The 5623-nt window shown below is 23.3% G+C and overlaps 1 long non-coding RNA gene across 1 annotated transcript in view; it reads left to right on the top strand.

The window, feature by feature from the left end:
* The first annotated feature begins 905 nt into the window (after positions 1–905).
* The window catches only part of LOC126909115 (uncharacterized), an 8319-nt gene continuing 3601 nt past the window's right edge, over positions 906–5623 (top strand). The window contains exon 1 of the long non-coding RNA XR_007704929.1: positions 906–1038. This is a non-coding gene — a long non-coding RNA (uncharacterized LOC126909115). The remainder of the gene's footprint in view (positions 1039–5623) is intronic.

Raw genomic sequence — 5623 nt, 5'->3', positions numbered from 1 at the left:
TTATTATTATTATTATTATAAGTTAATCTTATTATTTTCAAATATCATTATTCTAATAATCTTATATTTAAATCCATTATGTAATATTTTTGAAAGAAGTAACAATTATTTTAATAAGTTGATCATGATGTTTCAGCTTGATAAATTTTACTTGAATTTACAGTGCTGAATTAATGACATATAAAATTATAGTTATTAATACTGATTACGACTCTATTTACTAAAAAAATATTGAATTTNATACTGATTACGACTCTATTTACGAAAAAATTATTGAATTAATTATTACAGTTGTCGTCAATAGTGTCATCAGTAACCAAAATAAAACATCTGAACCGTTTAAATTAAGCTCAATTTCCTATAAAACAAGCTTTATATTGACTTCATTAAGTACTTTAAATTGTTTCTAATTGAATAAATCCATATAATTTTTTCCAAAAATATTATAACTTCCATTAAAAGAATTTTTATAAGCTTCAAATATGTTTAAAAATAAAATTGTTTTATTACTCTTCGTTATTTATATTACAATTGCATTTGCAGGTAATTTTTTTTTTTTATTATTTTTCTCATAAAATAATTGATATTTAAACGTTTTATTACTGTCATGGGTTTTGATATTTCCAAATATTTTAGTGTTAAAATAAAAATTATTCATATAAAAAAAATTTGAGTTGGTGATAATTTTGTGATCAGAAAAAATAAATTTAAAGCAGTTTTAGTAATTTCAGTTTAAATTAAAGTTTACTTTTTAATTAACGTTAATTGATACTTCAATGTTTTAATAAATTAACACATTATGAATATTTTTCTTATAATTTAACTTCTCATTCTTATACAAAATGTTTCCACTTTATCTACAGCTTATCTCATATTTTAATTAGGAAGTTATTAAGGATANCTAATTGAATTAATCCATATAAATTTTTTAAAAAATTTTATAATTTCCATTAAAAGAATTTTTATAAGCTTTAAATATGTTTAAAAATAAAATTGTTTTCTTACTCTTCGTTATTTATATAACAAATGCATTTGCAGGTAATTTTTTTTTTATTATTTTTCTCATAAAATAATTGATGTTTAAACGTTTTACTACTGTCATGGGTTTTGATATTTCTAAATATTTTAGTGTTAAAATAAAAATGATTCAAATAAAAAAAAAAATGGTTTGTTGATAATTTTGTGATCACAAAAAATAAATTTAAAGCAGTTTTAGTAATTTCAGTTTAAATTAAAATTTACTTTTTAATTAACGTTAATTAATACTTCAATGTTTTAATAAATTAACACTTTATGAAAATTTTTTTTTATAATTTCATTTCTCATTCTTATACAAAATGTTTCCATTTTATCTACAGCTTATCTCATATTTTAATTAGGAAGTTATTAAGGATATTTCACATCCTTAAGAACTTCTGATTTATTAAATATTTTGCATTACTTTTTTCTTAACATAATTTTTACAATTTTGGACTACCCTAAAAGAATTTTAGTTTCAATGCGTAGCTGAGAAACTATTGGTTTTACTTTGACGTGTTTCTTTTTCTGCCCGATACACCATTACACCTACTCATACTGGACCGATTTTGCTCAACGACACGTTAAAAATCACAAAACATCTATTAAAAGCTTATACGCCAATATATTAAAAAATTTACCCTCAGTCGCAGTAGTAGATATTTCTAAAAAAATACAGTTGTCATTAAACAATCATTGTTCATGTTTTTAGTTTTCACTTTATATTGAAATAACATTTAGAAAAATGAAATACTTTTGATGATACATCAAACATTTACATTACTGACAACATACGTGAAAAAACCTTCTTTCCTTAAATAATTAAATTAAAATTAATTCAATATATTTTAATATAAAAAAGATAACAAATGTTTGGATCAATACTTATTAGTATTACTACTTATTAGAGAAAAGACTTGGTACTTCTTATTACTTCGGCGTAAAAAATCTTTAATATAGGTTGGTTTATATAATTATATGTATGTTATATATTATATGTATCTACGATTGCTACTATAATAACATTATTATGACTTAATTTTGAATAAATTAAAAAAAAATTATTTATTTTTGTATGTTTTATTAGACTATCAATTATATCCCAGCAAAATTTACACTTAACTGCCCATTAGGGGGATTTAAAATAGCGACTTTTTTACAAAAATTAACTTTTTCAACTTAATTTTTTTAAATGTTCCGGAAATACTGCGTCCTTTAAACATATATAAAATTAAAGCTTATGTTATGTACTATAAAATGAAAAAAAAAATTGTCCTGACGATTTATTTTCTATGCGCAAATACCTCCCGTAGTTAAAAATTATGCAATTTTGGTGTTAAAATGTTCGATTTTTGATTTTAAATTTTCAACTTTAAATTGCTATAAATTGACCATTTCCCTTTATACAGGAGGGCTTAAAACTTGAAACATACGTATAAAAAGTAGAATTTTTTCAACTTAACTTTTGAAAATGTTCCGGAAATATTTACAGTTTTATTTAATCTTAAATTAAAGCTTATTATATACTTAACTATAAAAAAAAAAAATCGAAATACATATTACTTTTTTAAAGTCAAAAAAGTATTTTTCAAATTTGAACTAGCTTAAATTGCTAATTTTATTATGCGAAGAAAGCGACGAACAGTTGCCGAATCGTAACATTAGTGTAAATCTTGCTTTCGGTATAAGGTTCGAAACCGCCTGTGGCAATTAATATTTTGCATTTTATAACTTATAACAGATTCAATAACTTCAATACATATCAAGGATCCCCTCACTATAGTCTCTCCTCGCGAGAAGAAATTTCTTATTCATGTTAATATTATTTTACTATGTGATTTTTTCGTGGCCCCGATTTATTTTTCTAACACTCACTTAACCTCCTTTTTTTAACGATACGTCAAATACTTACAATTATTATTTAGTTGAAGATATTACCCTCAAATATTGAAAAAAATCCCTTAATCAAATAAAAAGTAACTTAACCAGCTTTATTCATATAAACAATTAAAATCATTCATTTATATTTTTAAATTATATATATTCAAATTAGATTTGAGATTATAAAAGTATTCAACTACAAAAGTAAATAATTTTACTTTTTAATTTATTAATTTTTAACTCTATTTGTGTGTGACCAGTGTTTAACATTCCAAACTTTTTCGTAACATGTTGCTATATAAATCATAAATCTAAAACACCCAGCATAGGGGGGTCGCGGCACAGTGGTGACGTGGCATAGTTGGATCAAGTATAATGATATCTGACAGTGATTAAAATCACTATCAAAAATAAACGCTTCGATGCAAATCTTTAGATAGTGTTTAATTTTAAAAAATTGGTGTATTATTCCAAAAGTTTCATGATTTGCTAGTTCCTTATTAATTTAAAGGGATTGATGCAATACTTTTTAATAAAAAAATTTTGTTACTTATGAATAAATTCACTGGACTACAAGGAATTTTCATCAGAAGCAAAAATATACTTCTCTAAATCAACTTTCGCGCTGTTTTCAAATATGCAATTAGACTTTTTCTATCTTTTCCAATTTTTTATATAATAACAAATTACATATAAAATAATAATTAAAAGAAAAAAAAATTGTTTTCAAATTATAACTGATTTCATTTTTAATATGTTAAAAATAATCAGTCCAAATTTTCATTTTTAACCTATTTTTTTGGTTCTTTAAAGTTGATGAAAAGTTTTTGTGAAAGTTTATCGTAAAAAAAAATTAAATATGTTGCCGTACTTTTAGTTCAATTGCTAGTTTGATATTGACATAATTAAATATAAAATTTTATGAGAATTAAAAAAATTGTATTGTTAAAATTAATATGCAGTCAGGAAATTTTATAATTACTATTTATAGTAAATTTATCAGAGTAACTCAATATTTGTTTGCATTTTTATCGTAATAGATAACTTAAATAGAAATAATAGTAATCATTTCATAGTAACTTTTGGTGTTTAAGAAGATACTACAATTGAAATATGAACTGAATTAATTTTAATATTTTACTTTAAATAAAATAACCAATAAATAGATACGAATTGTAGTAATTTGACGTATTTTTGAAAAATGTAGGTCAAGTTAGAGCAGAGAAAATAATTGATAGTCACAAAAAAATATCTTCTCAGCTTTGCATCGAAGAGAAAACTTAAAATATAGTAAAATAATTTTAATACAAATAATAATAAATTTCTTCTTGCAAGGGGCGACTAAAGTGATGGGATCCTTGATCTTTATTGAAGTTATTGAATCTAAATGAGATAAAAATCAAACGAGTTAAAAATGTATACTAACTGAAAAAGAATTAAGAAAAAATGCACTAAATTCAATGCAATACGCGGGATGTAACCTCGTACCCCAAGCGTGTAAAACACAAGTTTTACCAAATCGGCAACCTTACGTTGCTACTGTCGATTGAAAAAATTGGCTATTTAAGATAGTTTGAATTTCAAATGTTAATTTTTTCGACTTCAAAAGCAAAAAAATTTAAATAAGTTTAACTTTCTATGCTATAACAATTTAATTTATATAATATTTTTGAAAATCAGTGTATTCCCCTTGTCATGTATTTTAAAATAAAATAAAATACAAAACCCGGAATTTTAACACAAAAATAACATATTTTTGAATACGGTAGTCATTTTTACCATGAAGACAAGTCCAGAGGTCAACATTTTTTTTTCAAATTAGAGTATATTACATAAGCTTTAATTTAAGATATATATAAAAGTGTCAGTCTTTCCGGAACATTTTCAAAAGTTAAGTTGAAAAAGTTAATTTTTTGTAAAAAGTTACCGTTTTGAAACCCCTTCCTGTGAGCTTGTCAAGGGTCAAATGTTAACAAAAATATATAAAAGGATAGTGAAATATCTAAGGTATCTATAAAAAAAAATATATTGATTCGGTAGTTTTTAATAAAGTTATGGCAATTTTAAGTAAAAAAACCCAGCACAGGGGGGTCGCGGCACAGTGGTGACGTGGCATAGTTGGATCAAGTATAATGATATCTGACAGTGATTAAAATCACTATCAAAAATAAACGCTTCGATGCAAATCTTTAGATAGTGTTTAATTTTAAAAAAATTGGTGTTTTATTCCAAAAGCTACTTGATCTGCTGGTTCCTTATTAATATCTCGATTAAGATAAAGTATGTCGAATGAAAAAGGTTTATTAAAAAATATTATTTCTCATAAAAAAATAATGTTGATCCATAATACTTTTCAATATGTCATAGCATTATAAAGTTAAATATAATATAAATAATAAAATCGAAAATTTTCAGACAAAAATAGCATTCGGTAGCCGTTTTCACCATGAAAAAAAAAAATTATATTCATATGTTCATTTTTGAAAAAGTTAGAGCATTATTAAGTTAAAAATATAAAAAAATNTAAGTTATAGCACTTTAAAGTAAAAAATGTAAATTATAATTTACAAAAATCGTAATTTTTTATTAACTTTGATATCAACTTTCACCACGAAGACAAGTCCAGAGGTCAAATTTTTTTTTTCAAATTAAGGTATATTACATAAGCTTTAATTTAAGATATATATAAAACTGTCAGACTCTTCCGGAACATTTTCAAAAGTTA

This window comes from Daktulosphaira vitifoliae, unplaced genomic scaffold (assembly GCF_025091365.1).
Source record: "Daktulosphaira vitifoliae isolate Bord-2020 unplaced genomic scaffold, ASM2509136v1 Scaffold_126, whole genome shotgun sequence".
In the NCBI taxonomy this organism is placed as follows: domain Eukaryota; kingdom Metazoa; phylum Arthropoda; class Insecta; order Hemiptera; family Phylloxeridae; genus Daktulosphaira; species Daktulosphaira vitifoliae.
This window is presented reverse-complemented; position numbering and strand designations above follow the sequence as displayed.